General features: G+C 42.3%; 1 protein-coding gene across 2 annotated transcripts in view; it reads right to left on the bottom strand.

Annotated features, from left to right (window-relative positions):
• Arhgap24 (Rho GTPase activating protein 24) overlaps window positions 1-20,314 on the bottom strand; it is a 410,747-nt gene extending 390,433 nt beyond the window's left edge. The window contains exons 1-2 of one of the 2 annotated variants that reach the window (XM_076546797.1): window positions 19,886-20,286; window positions 15,484-15,625 (exon numbers count right to left, since the gene is read on the bottom strand). The gene's annotated coding sequence lies outside the window, so the exon portion shown is untranslated. Of the gene's footprint in view, window positions 1-15,483; window positions 15,626-19,885 lie in introns of both variants that reach the window. The other variant, XM_006975407.4, reaches the window with a different exon arrangement.
• Window positions 20,315-21,544: the final 1,230 nt, after the last annotated feature.

Below are 21,544 nucleotides of genomic sequence, written 5' to 3'. Positions count from 1 at the left end.
ACTCCAACCTCTCTGTAAGGCAAGGGTAATTGGCTCTGCTCTTCACTGAGCACAGACAGCTGAATACACATGGATCCGATGGTCCAGAATACATAAGAATGCTGATGGGATCCAAAGGAAGACTCGACCCACAAGGAGCAACTCAAAAGTCCTAACATCTCAGGAATGCTTTCTATATGTCAGGCACTTCCCAGTCATCTTCCGTCCATTAAACTCTATAATAATCGCATAAGACTTTGATTTTTGATTGTTGATTTCCAGAAGGAAAAATTAGGGCCACGGCAATCAAGCACTTTGATAAGAACGCACAATGTGGTTGAAGACTACAATGTGAGCAATCTACTGAGAGCCTATTAACACTGAGAGAAATTAACACACAATTTTCCAAAGATGAGAGAACTTACCGAGTGTTGAATGAAGTTCCACTTAGAGGAAATGTAAAAAATGCCACATTTTCAAAGAAAATGAAACAAAATTTCTATGAGTACTGCAAAAAAAAAAGTGCAATTTCTGACTCCTGTTCCACCCAGAGTTGCCTGATTTTGAAGCTGAGGGTGAGGGGGCTGACGGTCAGGTTTTAAATGGCACTCAGTGGTCCCTCTGCCACTCAGAGGGTTAATCAACAAAGGACTCAGGGCCTGATCAGGTGTTGTTCATTTGGGACGTGCTGGTTAGAGCAAACACCTGTGAAACATCCCTGTCATGACAGAGGATATAGGGATAGGAAAGGTTTTCCCTTGTCTCTTGAGATATAATTGGTTCAAAACTGTATTTTTAGTCACGTCATAAATAAAGGGTGAGCAAAGGAAGCAGTACACAATTCCCACCTTATAACCTGAGACTGACTGAGTTCTCGCTGTTGACTTAAAAAGGAAACAACTGGGGACACGAAGTAGGAAAAGTTGGGGTCTAAACCCAGGCCAGTGAGAGTGAGAGGTAAATGGAGGTTTGAGAAAATATCAGTACATTATTGGTAATAGTATTTTTAAGCAAATTATTGAAAAAAATCTTTAAAAATAATCAGCTGGGTGGGGTGGCAGTGGTGCACACCTTTAATCCCAGCACTCAGAAGGCAGAACCAGGTGAATCTCTGTGAGTTCGAGGCCAGGCTGGGTTTAAGACAGGGTTTCTCTGTGTAGTTTTGGTGCCTGAGATCCAGGACAGGCACCAAAACTACACAGAGAAACCCTGTCTTGGAAAACCAAACCAAAACAAAACAAAACAAGAAGATAATAATCAGTTGGACTTTTCAAGCAGAGAGCTGTGCAGTCTCCATGAGGTTTTGCACTTTCTGAGCAGTAGACAGCGTTCTCGCCCAAATTTCACACTAGCCTGAGAACACAGGACAAATAGAGGGCTTTGTTCTCATATTTCAGCAAATAAGTCATCAAAATAGGTCTATTTAAAAGAAACTTTGGCTTGTAGATGACTTATTCAAGTGGGCAAATACACAGGCCAAGATGACACCACCATAGTATTCTTCATCGGCCAAAGCTTTTCCATGAGAACAGTAACTTTGGAAATTAAGAATTTAGTTTAATAGTCTAAGAAAAAGAAGAACATATGAAGGCAAAATAAAATATTTAGCTCTGGGTCCAAGTACACATCTTATACTCTATTTAGTAAACATTCAGATTAGCAATTATGATATTTCTGTCAAAGATTTAAGAAAATAAGTAAGTACACTGTAGGAAAAATGGAATAGGTTATTTTATGAATAGTCACATATAAAACTCAGATTTTATGCTCTTTTTTAAAAATTTACATTTAGTGTGTGTGTGCGCGCACGCACGTGCATGGGTGCATTTTGTATACACAAATGTGTGTCTGTAGACATGCATGCACATGAAGACCTTTGGAAGTGAGTTCTTTCCTTTCACCATGAGGGTCCTCGAAATCAAATTCAGGTCTTCAGGCTTAGCAACCTGGCAGCAAGATCCTTTACACACGGAGCCATCTTGCTAGCCCCGGATCTTGTTTCTAAATACCAATATTTAATAAAAGAAATGTACGTGCTTTGGAAAAAATGGTTGATTCGGGACTGAGTTCAAAGAAGTGTGAGAAGAGCCTGGAAGATTCTATAACATCAGAAAGTAAGAAGTATTCTAAAAATTATAGTGATATAAGAAAAGGACACAGGAGACAACTTCAGGGGGCCCTAGTCAAATGCAGACAGTCGGAGTGATCAGATGTATACCAAGTATAATTCCATTAGATTGTGTGAGTAAGTGGTGGGTGGCGGGAAAGCCCAGCTTAGAGAAGAACATCTATCGGATGTAGGGAGAAAAATGAACCTGTGGCCATGGGGCCACCAGGATAACAAATGATGCAGGCAAGAATAATGCATGAGCCCTAAAATTCATGGGTGAAAGCATGATAAAAAGCTGATCATGTTGGAATTAAAAACAAAATTCAATTACTATAATGGTTTAACTGGGAACTTCCAGATACTAGAAGTTAAGATGAATTCTCTTCAATTTGCAAATATGTGACAGAAAGACATCTGTTTTTTGTTTGTTTGTTTGGTTGGTTGGTTTTTGAGGCAAGGTTTTTCTGTGTAGTTTTGGGGCCTGTCCTGGAACTCACTCTGTAGCCCAGGCTGGCCTCGAACTCACAGAGATTCACCTGCCTCTGCCTCCTGAGTGCTGGGATTAAAGGCATGTGCCACCACCGCCTGGCAACATCTGTTATTTTTAATTATTGTTTTTAGAGGGAATATCATGTCTCTTCCATTCCCATTGTGATATTTACTAGTTATTGGTAACTTTCTTTTTTTACCTAAAAAAATAATATTTTGGGAAACTGAAAACAAAAAACTGCTCCTTTCCTCCGTCTCAAAGTGCCTAGTTACATGATGCTTTCTCAGTACAGAAAGGCAAATGAGAGACTTCCTACTGGGAGTGACTGGCAGACCTCAAAGAGGAACTGAACTTACCATCCGTAGACAAGCGCTAACCAGGCACACTTCCCTTCTAACACTGACAATGGCAGAGCACTGTGGTCCTCTGGTCAAAAACCACAACCTGATCTCAGGCAGAAGAAGACCCATGTGAGACTTTCTCCACCGTAGCTGGTTGCACTCTTCATCGGTGCCAAGACCATGAAGAAGGAGACAGTAAGGAGCCGTGGGAGGAAATACACAAGCATGACAAGTGAATGCAGTGTGGGATTCTTCCTTGGAACTCCTCTAGAAAAAAGACATCGGCGGAATAAGGGATGGAGTTTGAATGACAGCCATCGACTAGTCAACAGTATCATATCAAAGTTAATTAACTGCTTTGGATAACACCTAGAAGCGTTTTATATGGGTTAAAAATTTAACATGTTGTGTCCCAAATTATTTCAAAATGTTAAAAGGGAAAATGTAAATTTTAAAACATGTAGTGGTACTTACAGTAGAACTGCCTCAACATTGTCTCAGCAAAAATAACTGACATTTATACTGTAAGATTTCAGTAACTTTACCTCATTTGGAAATTATTCTCATTTTACAGAAGTTTTAAGTAACTTTCTGGCATTCATGGACGTGGAAGCATTCCCCAATTAGAGGCCTCCTTGGACTCTATAACTACTGTACTGTTGTTGGCTTGGCTGCTTGTCTCGCTGTACACTTCCACAAGGGCTCTTTGAGGATGTGGGGAGAAAGGAGGCTTTAATAATAACAATTATCCAACAGGTCATTCAAAAAGATTGGGGCAGTTAAAATGGAATACTAGGTCCACTCTTTTAGAGGTCCCAAAAAGGAACAAAATTAATGACCAGTGGAGTACATCCTGGAAATGCTCAGATTAAAAAGAGAGGCGGGTGGGGAGGTAAACATCAAGTCTCTAATAGCCAGAAAGACTATGGGAAAAAAAGAAGCATTAAAATTTGGTACTCATGGGAAACAAATACGATGCTCCAGAGTAATAAAAAAACAGCAAAAGGAAGACAGTGAAGAGAAAGAGGAAAAGAAACAAGACCTAACCTTCAAAGGGGAAGGCACATTGCTTTGAAGGAGGACACAAGCAAATGAGCAGTGGCCCTGGTCCCTCACAGCTGTCACCTGCTCAGCCCAGGGCTGACTTCATTAGTATGCAGAATCCAGGAGCTGACACCAGTAGGGGAACTTGAAGCAATTTCTACAACACAATGTCGTAGACACCCACAGGCAGCAGAGGACACCACCAGATAAAGGCCTGGGTCTTCTGGCTGAGGGACTCTGTCCATAGCCTTCCTTGGCCCAAGAAGTAAGTATAGATGCAGGAAAAAAGCAAATGAAAGCATTATTTCCAGACTCCGAGGGTCTAGCCAACACCACACCTCTTCAGGAGCCTGCTCAGAGCTGTCACTCTCTTTAGCATGCATCGCACATGACTACACGGGAGATGAACAACCAGATCCACGAGTGCCAGCGATTTCTAAATCACATCTGCTTTGAAGCAGGCCTTAGCGGACTTATTAATAACAAGTCACAGGACAGTGAGTTCCAATTAACGACAAAAGATGCTGGTTTCCGTTACTTATTCTGTAGTTATAATTTCTGAAATCCATATTTAAAGTCAAAACAAAGCCACCAAGAGGAACTGACAGAATAAAACTGATTTTCTCAGCATTGACTTTAAATGGAAAAATTTATTACACTGTCCACTGATTAGCTGAAAAACTGTTATAATCTAAAACCAGTCATTATGAGGAGTTACCAATTCAAAAATTTTCTAAGAAAGCTTTATTTTAAGTAATAAGTTGCAGGATACTTAGTCAAATTTTTGAAGAGAATGAAGCAAGATAGTAAGATAATTGACCAACCTAGAATACCAAGTTTTATATTAATTCCTACAAGTATCATTCACCATTCACAGAAGTCAATCTCACTTGCATAATAGGAAATGGCTAAACTCGACAAATCTATTAATAAAAGGCAAATTGGAATTCACAGAAAGTGGTTTTGTCAGAGTGAACATAGAGAAATAGAAAAATATGAAAGTCTTTAAATTGGACGGCATGGTCTCTGAGCACAATTTATTAATGTATCATACAATTTTCAAAGCTTTTAGAACGTCATGCAAGCTCTGTTTTAGAAAAACGACAGATTTTTCAAATAAGCTGTCAAATTCCAATTAGTGGCCATTTACTGCAAACAAAATTGTCATATTCCTAGATCTACAAGATTTACACGGGCGTTAGGGACATGGCTCAGCGTGGAAAGGGCTTGCTACAAGAGAGTGGGGGCGGGGGGCGGGCCCAGTCTGAGTTTGGATTCCCAGAACTCACCACTCCTACATGGTGAGAGGCCAGAACAGTCAGCAAACACAAAGGCCAGCAAGACTGGCCACTTGAGGGAACAGAGACCCTGTGTTAGATGAGGGGGGGGCAGGGAAGACCAACGCCCAAGGATGTTCTTCCACCACGTGCACAGCACGCACAGTTCCAGCAGGACAGAGGACCACCCACCCATTAGTAACTTCCTCAAAGCTGCCTGGCAAGTGCCTGGTGGTTAGACTGTTCAAACCGCTCTTAACAGTGAAAGTACAGCAGTCCCTCCCAGACTTTCAGTAAAGAAAGTGCAGCACAGGCAGGTGGGTGCACGGATGACTTCATCCCAAAGAGAATCCTCAGGAAATGAAGCAAAGTAAAGAAGCTACCAGCTCAAGGGGAATGCCTGACACCCTCATTTCAAGACAAAGCTGAAATATAGGTAAACGTTTCATATGATGCTGCCTTTCCCCAAGTCTGTAAACACTGCCTGTGAGTCAACACTGGAATCAGGAGTCAGTCTCTGGCTTCTCAGGCAGTCACTGGCTCTGTACTCGACAGCCTTGACAAACAGCATCTCCAACTGTGAGACAGCACATCCCAGACTAACACAAAATATCACTAGTAATTTCATCACATTCCACCTTAATATGATGCATTTATCTGCTCTCTCCTCTCCACAGCTTTCCTCTCCATGCCCATTCCCTCCGGGATGATGGTAATATGACCTTTATTTTAGCATTTAGCATTAATAATACATCTCATAAATGATCCTATACCTTAATTGCTTGTCATTTCCACAAAATTGTCCAATTAATTTTATTTTACCTAATGGCTATTTCTAAGAGATTAAGAAAAATCTCTGTTACTACAAACGAGCAAAAGAGAACAGTAAACATATACTCTTGTCATTGCTGTGCATTTGATCTGGAGATTATTTGCCGCACACACATAAACATTAACTCCCAGGAGCACCTAGCATACTATTTTTTTGCTGGAAAATTCCCAAGTCAGAGCCCCAGAAGCAACACCATGGAGCCATGAGCAAACATCTGGGGATCCAAACATTGAGCATCCTCTGCTGTTTTGAGAAACAGAAGTCACTCCGTGTTCCTGCCACCAGCCTCCACTTCCCGCGGCTGCCTGCACAGGTGTGTAGCACAGCATGGTGGAGCACCCGAGACACAGTTCTCCCCGTCCTGAAATGAAGCCCGGGGCCTGCAGCTGAGCCATACACTGTCTGGCCCACCAGCTTGGTCTGTCTTGCCCTGTTTGAGCAAGGAATTCCTCGGAGTCCTCCAGCCCCAGACCCAGGCTCATGTCGGGGAAACTAAGGATACTGCCTGGAATGTTCCTCAAATCAAACAGCAGAGGATGAGATCACAGAGAGTGAATAATAAAAAACCCTACCCAGAGAGAATGCTCTGTGTGTCCAGGATTCACACAGCAGCCCCCAGGAACAGAATTTTCTCCTGACTCCAAAGAGATTTGACTGTTCAAGAACAGAGCTTATAGGGCATTATTATTTTTATTCTTGCCTTTCATATGAAAATTTTGGTGTGTTAACCTCGGGAGTATTTATTTATTTTCAAGAATATGAAAAGTATAAAATGTGAAGACAATGTATGATTATTGTGCAGTTAAGATTTAACTGAATAAAAATATACAGTGCATTAAGAACAATTTGTATCAAGTAGATATGATGAAACTGTTACTATTACAAGGAATACTGAAGAAATTATAACCTAAACTAGAAAATATTGTAAGTTTTATCTTGATATTAATACAATATGCATTGGTTTCTGTATAGTTAAGCTAAGCTTGGTAAAAAGATTTTCAAAGATATTGTTGGAGTCTGATACTCCAGCACCTTAGACATGTAAGAAATTTATGTATTTTCTATAAAAATATAAAATAAATATATTTAAATTTTACTTGATCTTTTTAAGGATTATGCTTCTTACTCCACAAATAAATAAAATTATGTCCACTGAAAACACTTTTAAAAGCCATACCTTTAGAAATATAACATAAAACTATTAGTTATCAAAATAACTAATAGCACCTAAGTTTAGTTCCCAGCATCCATGTCAGGCATCTCACAACTGCCTGTAACTCTAGTTCTGGAGGATATAACAACCTCTCCTAGCCTCCCACACCCATGTGTACATACATACATGTAAAAGAAAAATAAACTATTTAAAACATAAATAAAAACAAAAAGAGGGCTGGTAACACAGCTCAGTGGTAGAGTACTTGCCTAGCATGTGCAAGGCCTTGGGTTCAATCCTTAGTGCTCAAAAAAAAAAAAAGAACCATCTTCTAACAAGAACAACTGTCAATTGTGAAGCTAGGTATAATTAGGAAAATGTCCCAAGAAAATGGCAGGTTTCCTATTACTTTGTTTTAAGGAATATGGAACCCATTTAGGAATGGAGTGGGGGGAGGGAAAAGGAAGGAAGGGAGGAGGGGCAGAAGGGAGAAGGGAAGGAAGGAAGGAAGGAAGGAAGGAAGGAAGGAAGGAAGGAAGGAAGGAAGGAAGGAAGGAAGGAAGGAAGGAAGGAAAGGAATGTGGGAGAGAGGAAGGGAAAATCTGATTCCCCAGACTCAGGTTGGGTGACAGAGGTTTAGGTGGGAGCCAGGTGTCATCTGTCCAGCTGAGCATCTAGGATGAATTACGGAACACCTCAGGACATAGGAAGTCACAGGATTCTCTCTTGGTAAGGAATCAGTGTCGTAACAGAGGTCATCCATTTTTGATGCCTGGATATCCCACCAGATCACTTGGTTTAATTCTCTCAGAGAACCCCGGGAGAGAAGGGCTCTGAGGCACAGGACAAACATCAACACCTTACTTACTTTATTTGTTTTCTGGATGTCTGCCATTCCAGACCTATCTTCCTTACTGGGAAATTTGAAGTGAGGTGGTTTCTAAAGAAACTTCTATTCTGAAATCCATCAATTCACTGAGAGAAAATGGTACGTAACTTTCAATTTGTAATGGAGCTATTGTGCGGGTTAACACAGGCAAAAAACAGAACTAATCCAGGAGGCTTTTTTAGTTCTGTGATTCCAACATGCTCATCTAATGTAAGACCTCATCAGTGTGTGGGCAAAGAGCATCCCCATGCTTCATGCCCCTTTCCCTTCTCCTGGGGAAACAGCTAGCCTCAGATTCTCCTCTGTTCTCATGCCTTTGCTCAGCAGCAGTTTCCACCACACAACACCTTTGTGCCCACAGTGTCTGAAAGACAAATGAAAAGTCATCCTCCAAAATCACACTGATGAGCGAACAAAAGGAAGGTATGAGAGAAAAAAGAATACAGGTAAATGCACTTCTGATTTAAGTGATTCCAAGACAGAGCTTGCCTGCAACCTACAAAGGGCTCTTGAAAAGATACTGGTAGTGCCATTCTGATGGATGGACACTATCCTTAGCCTGCTGGACCCATTCTTCACAAGGCTGCACAAGTGCAGAATGCTAGAGAGAGGAGAAGCAGGAAGTCCTAGTGTTACTCAGCGCACTGGAGAGCGCCGTCAAGCAAGTCGTTTTTCTACCCATAGCCAGGAAAATTAAAGCATGTTATGTTTTAATCACAGCATCGATCTGCACACATGGAATTCCTGGTTGCACTGGATGAAAACCTCTGCAAATGGGTGCATTAAAAATACAGCTTCCATCCAGAAACAAGTAACTTCTCAAAGGGGCTGTCTCTAGCACGTCTTCAAGTTATATGCACTCACTGGACTGAGATCTAAGGTTTCTGCTCTCCTTACAGCATAGTCAATACATAGTGAGGAAGAACTGAAGACTGGTCTCCTAGGCACCATACACACCAGTTACCATCCAAGAATAGGTATTGGTTGCATTTGTGCTACTGAAATAGTGCAAGGTAAATGACATTGTTTCCAATCCCCCAGGTGATTTAATTTAATTTGAAGCTAAAACACATCTTCCGATTTGTGCAGTTTCTCAGTGGGAATGGCTTTCTTCATTGCTGAGCATGAAGTGCCAGTATCTCAGCACAGTCCCTGTGATGAACAAACCACCTGAACGCACTTTGCCTTCCTCTATCGGAGTGGCATCCCCTCTCCCTCCAGACCCACAGCTGATGAAAACAAGCCCGTCGGCTCATGATGTCCATCAAGGAAAGGTCATGCTAACCATTATATTGTCATATACAACCATCCAGGAACTCCCTCCCCAGTGAAATCAAATATCCACGTTTGAGAGCCCTGCCAAACGTACACAGTCACATCCCCACCAAAGCTGCTCTGAAGGACCATGCCACCATTTGGCAATAGACCTTTTCAGGCTGAAGCCACGTGAGAAAGTCACTGCTCTGACTCCCTTTACTGATAAGGAGACTAAAGCCTGGAGAAACTAGAAGATCTAGCTGGATTTGCAGAAGCCAGTGAATGCTGCAAGTCAGGTTCACGTTCATACTCCAGCAGCCCTTCCCCAAGGCCCTACTAGCTTTTCCACAGCCAGGAAATGGGAAATGCCATACCTTAGGAAGCATGTCTCCAGCAACTGTTTATGAAATGTAGCCTTTGGTAAGCTCTACAAATGTGTCCCCCCTGAAATGTCTGTCCTTAACACATATCACACACCATTAAGTCCTAGTTTTTAATAAAATTAGTAACTGCCACTTGTAAAGCTACCTTTAAATTGATTGATTGATTGATTGATTCATCAATTGGTTTTCTGGAGACAGGGTCTCATATACCTCATACTGCCCTAGGACTCCCAATACAGCTGAGGCTGACCTTGAACTTCTGATCCTCCCAGCTCTGCCTCCCAAACGCTGGTACAGGCCTTCACCACCACACCCCAGTCTATGCAATGCTTTGTATATTATAAGCAAGCATGCTACCAATTCAGCTACATCCCTGGCCCCACGATAATTGTATTAATAGAAAGAAAAAGGGATATTTGTTACATCTTAAAGTAAACATATCTTCCAACCATAAACCAAATGCAGGAGTGAAAGACCACACACAGGACCAAGAAAGGAAAGCGAATGCAATGTTACATGTTCTCTCTGAACTGACAACATACAATGAATCCATGGACTCAATACATCTGTTATGTGAAAAAAGTTCTCCTGACATATAAATTCATATCATTTCCACATTATTAAAATACTTTCTTATCAGAATTTTTACCGTGTGGGCTGGATTGCCAATACCCCCATCTACATGAACTTTTCAAAATAAACATTTCTGGCTGGAAAGGCTTCACAGTGCAAGCCTGGACACCTGCATTGGAACCCCCAGCACCCATGGAAAAGCCAGGTGTGTGTGTGTGTGTGTGTGTGTGTGTGTGTGTGTGTGTGTGTGTGTGTGTGACCCCAGATCTGCCTGGGGCAGCAAACCCCTGGGGTCTGCTGGTCAGCTAGTCTATGTGAATGAGCCAACACCAGGGAGAGATCTTGTCTCCAAAAACTAAAAATGTGGAGAGTGAGAGAGAAACACACCCAGGGTCAAAGTCGAGCACCGAGGTTACATGTGAGTCGCCACACTGAGGGTTCATTAAGGACTTTTTTCCAGTATTATCAAAACCCCAAGTGCATTTTCCATTTCCATGCAATAACAAAAGTATATGCAACTGAAATTAAAATATGTGGGATATATTTTACTTTTTAAAACACATAATGAACACTGACTTTTTATATTCAGTTCTGTTCTGTCTCATTCTACTCCTTCTTAATTAAAAAAAAAGTGTTGGCCAAAAATCACTCACTAGGGGACTGAAGAGATGGCTCAGCAGTAAAGTGCACCTGTTGCTCTAGTCGACCCAATTCCATTTCCCAGCACCCACCCAGCAGGTAATGGTTTTTAACTCCAGGACCAGGAGCTCTGATGATTTCTTTTGAAGTTCAGGCACTGTGCACAGGTAGTACACATACATATATGCAGACAAAACACTCAGACACCGAAATTAAAAATAAATAAAATGCCTTTTAAAAATCACCAATTTGATTGTGTGTCATCGATAGATCAAATCTTGCAATTTGAAAAATATGGATTATGAATTCTGTTCATTATTTAATGATAATAACTATTGGTTTCTATTGATGCTTACAAGGTGGGGACATCACCCATTTTCCATGCACTGCTCACTTTGTGATGAAAACTGACACGGGATGTAGGGATCAATAAGTACCTGTTTTTTACAAAGAGGAAAACAGTACTTCAGACTGGTGTGTGCAGCCAGCTCATGGCCACAAGGCTTACCCAGTCTGGAATGCAGTCTAGTTCCAGAGCACATCAGAAAGATTTACTCCTTTAGGGTGAGATATTTTACTTTGAGTTCTGAAACTACAACTCAGTGACTGTGTGGTTTGTGGCAAGGGACTCGGCCTCTCTGGACTTGCTTTTTCAGCTACGTAACAGATATCCTAGGGTCTATCTGGTGCTGTGGTCCCCTATGGCAAGTGCTGGGTGTAATCTCAGGCCTCCATGACTAGTAGGTAGTGACTGAATCCTTAACTACCACAACATATATTAAATCTTTCCCCATTTTTTCTTTTATTTTCAGTTGTAATCCCCAAATAGTTGGCCCTTCCCATTCCTCTTTCATTTCTGTTGAGTTTCTCACATTGTGTCTCTCTAGCACTATCACTGGAAATGACTTGCCTCCTTTGATCACACTCCCCTCCTGCTCTCTGTCCTCAGGAAGCACTGGTCCTTGGGTCTGGGCTGGATGTAGGTGGTTGGATCTTCATGAAACAGATCTTCCAATTTTCCTTTCGCCAAGAACAAATAGCTGGTCAGATAGTCCCTAAAGAGTCACTCCATTGTTGAGCTGATGAGTTCTTAAAAGAGAATTTTGACTGTGGCATGCCAGCCCAGGGGTCACCTCTCACCACCACAAGAGTGCCATCATCTAAAGGACCCACAAGAGAACTCCAAATACTCCATGCCAATAGTTTTGTGACTGGAGTCATACAGTTAAAGCAAACCTATGGAGCTCAGAGACTGTGGTTCCAAAGGTCATTGGTGTAAATCATGGAAATGGAAGTGTTTGGGCATTCACATAGACACTGTTTCTTGCTTCTCTGCATGCAACACAAATGATCTTTGAATCAGATGCAACATAATCATTTCTAGAACTGTTAATTCTAATTACTTCTATGAATAGGAATAACATCTGTAAAACACGGAGTGGTTGATACTCAGTAAGCACAAAATTTATTAGAGCAATGGTCATTAAGAGGTTTGTAGAAAGAGAAAGAAATCATTATAATGCAAGGGATAATTCCATCGTTGGTGAACCTGGACACTCAGTTCTCTGAAGCTTCAGTCTCATGTTCAGGAAGTAGCTCTAGTCACAGCTCCATAAGCCTGTACTCATCAATAAACTTCACTTTTCAGAGAAAGATTTTTCTCTTCGACTTCTCAGAGACACCCCAAGGGAATTCTTCTGTACATTCCTGATATACACATTGATAAGAACACTCATGTTTGGTCCTAAGTATCTACTTTCAAAGTTCCTAAGTCTCAGTTCTCCTTCTAAGTTCTTTAGGAAATGTAACATTTGGTGACAAGAACATCTTCTCTGAGGAGGTACAGAAACCAGACCTAAATTATTTCTGGGAACTATATTTAGTGACCCGAAAGTATTGTCTGTAAAATACTAAAGTTACACAATAGAATTTTATAAATATTTAACTAAAATGTCAAAAGAGTTAAACAGTGCAAAATAAATTCAACTGATCCCACAGTGGATAGTTGACTTGTTAAAGGTGTCTTAGATACAGGTGCACTAAATGGATCATAAAACCATGCAGACCAAGTCTTCAGAAAGCCCTCAGTTGGGGGAGGGAGCAGCTGAGCATCAGATTCAGCTCTCATCTTCCAGAATTCCAAGCTAAAGGAAGATTTATTGTGGTTCCTTTGTCATGCTTCCCTTAACCAAAACAAAACAGGCTATCCAGGAGAAACACACTTTTTTAAGTTCCTGGGAATAAAGACCGGGGTGAATGTATCATGAAAATTCTTGCACAAAACCAGTAAACTATGTAATGTGAAGTGCAAAAATGTTCCATACAGCCCATGTCTTTATCCTGACTCTCAGTTTAAAAGGAGACTATAGAATGTTAAAGAATTGTTTAGTAAAGGCATGTAGTCCGGCAAATTTCTAGTTACCTTCATACAGGTATGTGGAGAACTTGAAAATTTCATACACATAAACAGTTGAACTTGACTTAACATTCGTGCACATTCTTCCAGTATTCCCAGAGAGGCTGAAGAAGTGATGTGTTTGAGAACCATGATTAGTATTTTGCACAATTGATTGAAATGTTGTCTATATACTAACTGGCAGGGAGGTAGGAGACAAAGGTAACATTGCTTTGAAAATAAAATGAGCCAATTTGTATTTTAGATCAAATGGAGTGTAATCTCCTCTCTGTGTATCAGACAGCAGAAATAACTGTAGACAAAGGCAAAGGTTTTTAGGAAAAAAACTTTGGATTTGCCTTAGTGCTCAAATGAGATGAAAAGAAAATCAATATAATGAGGAATCAGTGACATGAAAGGAGGTGGCCCTTATGTGTTCCCTCTTCTGTATCCACATCTGCTTTCCCCTCTAATTAGCTCTGACTTCCCTCTAGCATTAGCACTCAAGATAATTATTAAATAGCCAAAATTGGTATCTTCATTTTGTTTGATTAATTAAGACTATTGCCCATCCCGAGGGTAGCATATCCAAATTTAACTTCAATATTAGTCTTCACAGCTAAATCCAGACCTCCCACTGGGATTTGATAGAACAGATTTTATAGTATGGGACAAAAATAATTGTGCAAATATGTATCCATTGAAACTATTTATATTATTTTTAATTGCAGGAACATTTTTGATTCCTTTTAAAAGTTGATGTTACTGTGGCTTTTAATTTATTTTTGCTTTAGAATTGCAAAGGCACACTATTTCATATATTGCAGAGGTTGAATAGGCATATGTGGGCTGATTTAGAGAGTGACTTGTGCTTTGTAGTACTGACTGTTGCATGAGAAAAATACAGTATCCAAACACCTATTCTTCAACCGACTATTTGGATACAACTATCTGCATGAACTAGCAGCCATCAATATATCAATACATCATTTACTTACAGCTTTGCTTGCTCATTGACTAAGAAAGCATTATCTACTACATTTGGAACACTGGATTAGTCATTTGGATCTAAGAAGCTTCCTCCTTCTACCACTCATCCAGTGAGGAACTCATAGCAGCTAGGAATAGGAAGAGACTGAACAAAACAAATCCACACATCATGCAGTATGCCACTCCATGGTGAACAACAAAAACAAAAGTGTCTTAGAGTAGGCTACTATAGCCTGGGCTGCAGCCTCCTCCAGGTTTCTTAAGGACACTGTGATAGTCCCATAATGATGAAATTATATAGGGAAGCATGTCTCAGAAGAGTCTCCATTATTAGCTGACACATGACTGTGATTATTTAAAGCATGATCAAATTAGATTGAGGCAGACAAGATGGAGTTGTTAATTCTTCCTGCATGGAATTTTTTTTTTCCAAAGGAAATTTCCTTTGAAATTGACTGCCCAGGGTCAAGAAATTTCTAGGCAACAGGAGAGTTTCAGAAAATAATCCCTGAACAAGACATCAGAAATGTGATCAGGGAGGATCCACTACACTGGAAAAGGAAGCTGCAAGGGAAGAGCCTTTGGACAATATGCAAAAAAGTTAGCCAGCCTGGAAGCACAGGCCTACAAATCCAGCTACTTCAGAGTCAGAGGCAGGAAAATCACAAGTTCAAGTCCATCCTGGGCAAGTTAGCAAGACCCTATCAAAACAAATCAAAAGGAAGAAAAAAAAATAAGCAGCATACAATTTTAAAAGAGCTGAGACCTCCAGGAACTTGATGGTGAGACCTGATTGTGGAAGACACTACACACTTTGGTCAAAGTACATGAGAAAGTCAAAATGAATACCAATATTAACCAAATTTTAACCAAGAATCTTTCTCCCTGCTGGTTGGCTCTTATAGCACTAGAAGGTGCTATGTGGGCTTCTGGGGCAAAAAAGTAATCAAGATTCTTAGCCAGTCACATGATCTACAATACTAACCAGCATGGCATGCCCATGGGTGTAATAATGGCACAAATGTTATGGGACTAACCAATCACTTTCTAAATGTGGCCAAGAATTCATGGTGAGGGGGCCCACATTTGCTATCTTTATACCCCAAGAAGAATGCAGCTGTTCGCACTTACCCAAGAAGTGTCAGTGTGTAATGGGCAGTGGTTAAGGCAGAAACTGACAACTGGTCAAAGTTCAGAGGATAAACGTCAGTGGAGTGCTTAGTCACAAGTGGAACATCTCTGTGACCTCCCCTTACCAGAAGGTTCAGGGATCCTAGTGACAGGAGGGTTGGAGAGATTGTAAGGACCGGAAGTCAGGGGTCAGGAGCAAACCAGTGTCTTCTGGACGAGACAGAACTGCTGCACTCATGAACTCACCATAGATGTGGTTTTCTACACAAGATCACGGCAGTCAATATTGCAGCATGGAGGGCAAAGGGTCTCACAAGCCCCCACATCTTACCAAGAAGCTGCAATGGACAGTTTATGGCTTCTGGGGTGGAGGGTAAGAAGTTTTCTTTAAGAGGGAGGTTCCTAGTAAGTCAAACATTCATGATCCAGTGGATGGCCCCACACTCATGAATATAAGGGCAGCACAAATTTCAACCAGTGGATTATTTTTTTTTAATGACAGGAAGTTAGGGATGGGTAAAGAGGAGGAAGTGTATCTGGGATGAGTTAGGGAGAATAATAGGGATAAGTAGAAACAAATTACATTGTATAAAATACTCAAAGAATTGCTAAAACATATATTCATATATACATATATGTGTTGTGGAATAATCTTTTTTTATACACTGTGAAGATGTGTCACTCTGATTGGTTTAATAAAAATCTGAACAGCCAATAGCTGGGCAGGATTTCCAGGCACAGAGGACGCTGGGAAGAAGTAAGGTGAACATATCAGGCAGGAGACTCAGAACAAGCAGCTTGGGCATTACAAAGTAAAGGTAACTGAGACATGTAAAAGAACATAGATCAAAAGGATTGGTTTATTTAAATTATAAGAGTTAATGGGACAAGTCTAAGCTAATGGCCAAGCTTTAATAATTAGTAAGAAGTCTCTGTGTCATTATTTGTGAGCTGGCAGCCTAAAGAAAAGTCTGACTTCACACACATCACACACACACACACACACACACACACACACACACACACACACATACACACACAGACAAATGGCTCACTGGTAAAGCACTTACTTAGTACATGTTGAAAGGCTTAGTTTCAATCCCAGCATCTCATGCAAAGAGACAAATACAAAGAACTTCAAGTTACTACTCTAGCTCACTGGGCTCCAACCAAGGCTGCAGAACAAGGGATTTGCATATCCATTTTAGGTTTTATAAAGATTCATTATGGATGGTGGTGGCATATGCCTTTAATACCCAGTACTGGGGAGGTAGAGGCAGGAGGATCTCTGGGAGTTCCGAGGCCAGCCTGGCCTACAGAGTGAGTTCCAAGACAGCCAGGGCTACACAGAGAAACCTTTTCTTAAAATACCTCCAATAAAAGAGGTTCATCGTAATGTCACTTTAGTAGAGGCAGATGCTACTTCAAGGACACATGAACATGAAAATCTCTGAAAAATGATTATTCTTTGAGTCTTCAACACCATGATCCTTTTCCTTCCAAATGCGTTTTTACTTCACTGCTTATCCCAACAGAATCTTGTGAGGTTTTAGTCCCAGAGCACAGACGAGCGAGCTACCCTTGTCAGATTTAACATGAGGCTCAGCACTGACTTCATGGCTATGGTGTCCATTTACAACTGTATTCTGAAATATCTTTCTCCATCTGGGAGAAATCTGAGTCCCTTTTCCCATGGCTTTAAGAAGTAAACCTGCATTATTTTATTTTAAAAGAAAAGGTTCTCTTTCTCTCTCTCTCTCTCTCTCTCTCTCTCTCCCTCTCCCCCCTCCCTTTATCCCTCACTTAACTCCCTCCCCCTTCCTCCCTCCCACCCTCCCTCCCTCAGTCCCTCCCTCCCTCCCTCAATCCTGCCCTCCCTCTCTTTCCCTCCCCCTCCCCTTCTTCTCAGTGTAATGTGACAGAGTAGAGGCTTGGGGGTCTGAGAACCCTCATACCCTTCTGCATCCATATGTGACAAGTCATGTGGCCAAATCTTCCCCTGCCATCCAGGCTGAGAACACCTCACCTGCCAAGCTCAGTTTTACAAAACATACACCTCTCATAAAAAAAAAAAAAAGTAAATAAATAAATAATGGGGGCAGAAAGAAACAATCGGCCCAACACATGTTGAATTCAAGGGAAATTCATTTTTCACCTCTGACCGGAAAATACCAGCGGAAACTGATTCCAGGTAAGAGAGAGTGCCTCCGCCCTGCTCCTACTCCGGACAGGAAATGAGGGAGCCCAGCCAGGACCTGACAGCACCAGTGCCTGCTTGAGGCCAGAGAAGCCAACCAGGATGCCAGAAGCCAGAAAGAGACTCCTCAGTGGGCCAGTAGGTCACAGCGCAGCTCTTACAGGCACCGCTGGTAAACACCACTTAGACTCTCACGGTACCCGGCTGCTCATCTCCCCCACTGCCTGACCCACCCTCGCCCTCCACCCAGGAGAGTCCAGGGTCACATGAGAAATAATTCTACCATCCAGGACAGCAATCAGAGCTTTAGCAATCATGATCTGAAGCAAAAACTGGACAAATTTCCCTGGAGATTTCAGCCAACATCCTTTTTCACTACATTCTTGTCTGGAAAGATACATCACTATTTGTTTCTACAGTGGATTTTGGGTTTGTTCTCAAGAACTTAATTTTATCCCACTCATAGTCAGGTTGGTATTTTTTAAAATACTTCATGCTCACCTTACATAAATCCCAAAAAATTATTAGAGAGAAACCACCATGTGTTAAATCAAAGCCCTCAGATGCTGAAATAAAAGCAATGATGGCAATGTGACTGAAAGTCAAGAACCCTGAGTTTCTCATGCAGAAAGACACACACACACACACACACACACACACACACACACACACACACACCTGTATCCTGTTGTGGTGTGTTAACTTCCATGTACCTCAAACAATATATTCCGGACCTCAAAACTTGAGTCTGTCCCTGTTCCCTTGGAAAGATCTTTCACTAAGAACTCTTCTCCTCTGTGTGATAGGATGATGTTATTTGTTTTAGAGTTGATGGCTCCACCTTCCACCATGTCTAAGGCAAAGTCTTTGACAGCTTTACTATGGCTCTAAGAGAGAACAGAATTCTGAAGTGTTTTCTGGAGATTGGACACTCAGGAAAGATGGAATGAGAAGTTTTACTGTTGAGTTCTCTTGAAAGTTAAGAAGTATCCTCAGAGAAGATTAATTAAGTAGCCAGGAATTTAAAAGAGGACTGAGAAGCCCTCGGGTAGCTTTAGACTTGCTTCCTAGCTTTTTCTAATATAGTAATCCTATATGCTGTTGATGGCCAGTTCAATACTAATACCATGTCTTGCCCTCAAGAGCTAGTCATGAGATCTTAATTAGAACTGGGGAAGAGCCTGCACGGAATCAGCCTGTCCATCTTCCCAGAAACTGAGTAAAGCTTTTAAATGCCACTGCAAACATCCCCAGATTTCAATCAATTTGTCTTATTTAGTAGACCTAACAATATGAAACTTTTTACTTACAGATAAACAAATCTTTGACAACGTTTATATTTCCAGTACCTAGCCTGATTTACTCGGTTCCTTTTTTAAGAATGGGATGAAACAATGGTGTCTTGGAAGGCTAAAACAGATGCAATATAAAATATGATGAGTAATACGATGAAAACAGGAACAACTTGAGAGGTTCGGATGAACTGGAACAGATGACAACAGAGCCAGGGTCTCTTTTATGAGACAGTATTGGACAACCCAGCATCTCTGAGGGACTCGGAGTAACAATCTTTGAGGGCTGACACAGAAACGCTACTGAAGTTGTTTCCTGTTTTTTTTTTTTTTTTTTTTTGGTTTTTTTATTTTTATTTTTTTTCTTAATGAGAACGTACTGCATGCTTCTTTTTAAAAGTAGATGGATACTTCCTCAGGGGGAAAGAAAAAGAACTACTCGTTCAAAAACTCTAAACCCATCTGTGTGTCTTTAAAATCACTGAAGAGTCTCTATCGCTTTTTGGAAACACAATATATATTGAAATCTACCTCCACAGGCCAGTTGTCTAGGCAACTCTGCGACTGGCTGAAACACCACCGGAGGAAAGGAGAAGGTGGATTGCCAAAGAAAGAGCTGTACTAATTGCATCTGTTTTGCAAGTCAGAAACACAGGATGCCTGCCTGCTTGTGTTGCCTGCGGGTACACACACACACACACACACACACACACACACACACACACACACACACACACACGCTTGCGCGCACACAGGCTCACACACACACAGGCACACACGGCACTGAACCAGCGTAGGGTCCCGGCACTGCCCCTGGCTCGCAGCAGCCCCCACCTCCCCGTTCCTGTAGCCTGAAGCTGCTACCCGCCCTCCCAATGGTTCCTCCACCTCCCGCAGCAGTCACATCACCTACCCTGCTGGGGACGAGGGACCTATGCGGGATGGCGACTGCTCCGACGTCCCAGGCTCCTAGGACCGGCCAGAAGATGAGTTCAGGCCGGCGGGGTGCCCTTCACTTCCCACAGCCCGGGCAAGCGCAGAGCCCCATTCGCCTGGCCTGCGCGCTGCTCTTGGAGGAGGAAGCCCCGGGTGGCCGCAGAGCCAGCCGCAGCTGCGCGGAAAGTTGGGGGGAATCCCCCAGCCGTCGCTGTCGCGCTCTAGTCCTGTCCCCTCCGCAGCCTGGGGGGCCCCCGCCGGCCTGCGATCTCCTCCCGAGACCCACTGGCTTTCTTTCACCGGGGCTGAGTTGCCACATGCACTTGAGAAATCCTAGCAGTTGCGCAAAGGAGTCCTGAAGTTAGAAAGAGTGATTGTGTGCGAATGTGTAAATATACAGTACAAGAGGCTGGAACAACTGAGCGGGGCCAGCCTGCAGACGCTGCCGGGTTTCAGGTTTCAGTTGGCAGCTGGCGGCTTCAGAGGACCCGAGCGGCACTGATGGGATGGCGGGAGCCCCGCCCTGCACGCCAGCTTCACCTCCCTCCGGAGCCCTGCTGGGTGCCCCACCAGACACGCCTGCCAGCCTGCGCCCTCCACAGTTGGCAGAGTTCCTTTCCACCGAGTGCAACATGAGTGAGTGCTGGTCACAGATCCTCTGGGTGATGGCTGAGTGGAGTATCAGTAATACAAGGCTCCCCCTCCCGTGTTTCTTCAAGACCCACACAATGGTTATATGTGCTGCCACGGCCGGCCTCGGCCTCTGCCCAGCCTTCCTTCGTTAGCCTAAGCCTTTGTTCCTCGACATGCATAAATATGCATATTTACATGAGTGCCCTCTAGTCAGGCATCTAGAGAAATGCTAAGTATAATGAAAGGTCTTGACACCCCTTTAGAGTTCTCAGAATCATACCCCAAGAAAGAGAACACAGAGGAAAAGGGGTTCCTGATGTGGCCTCCTCTCCCCCACCCTATCCACTGTCACATATACACAGAACCAATTTCAAATGGACAGCTTATGGTTCTGGGTATTTGGCACTCTCCGCTTTATTGAAGTCTTGTGTTTTAGACTGTTTAGAAACTGTCATGAGATTTTTTTTTGTCTTTAGGGATGTCCAGGTTACAGTCTCAGGTTGACAAACACTCCAGACGAAAGTCTGGACGGGCATTAATAGGTGTTTCCTCTCTGTTGCCTTCAGGCATGGGGGGAAAAATGAATCTGCTAAGGTGCCACTAGAAAATTGATTTTTCTGTCAGGAGAAGCCTCCGTCCTTTAATGAATTAAATTAAGTTCTTGGGAGGGGGGGGATAACCTCTTTTGCCATTTCCTTTAAAAAAAAAAATATGTGTAGAATTCACTCACTCACGAGGCCTGTTTTCTGATTGGTGGGGACAAATGACCTTCATCAACCCACAAGGCCTTGCATGTGGTAATGGCACTCTGTTACACTGGCAAGTGACAGCCCATGGGCTGTTTCAGTTGAGAGCTGCAGAACGATGAAATTAACCAAAATGAAGTCTGCACACATTTTACAGCCTAAAAGTCTCCGGAAGACAAGTGTCAGCAGGTATGATTCAAGACTGTGACATTTCAAAAAGGCAAGAGGGCTATTATATTGGGCGCCTACCTCAGGAT

The sequence above is a fragment of the Peromyscus maniculatus genome, chromosome 10 (genome assembly GCF_049852395.1).
Source record: "Peromyscus maniculatus bairdii isolate BWxNUB_F1_BW_parent chromosome 10, HU_Pman_BW_mat_3.1, whole genome shotgun sequence".
In the NCBI taxonomy this organism is placed as follows: Eukaryota; Metazoa; Chordata; class Mammalia; order Rodentia; family Cricetidae; genus Peromyscus; species Peromyscus maniculatus.
The sequence above is the reverse complement of the archived record's forward strand: the minus strand, read 5'-3'. Positions and strand labels throughout refer to the sequence as shown.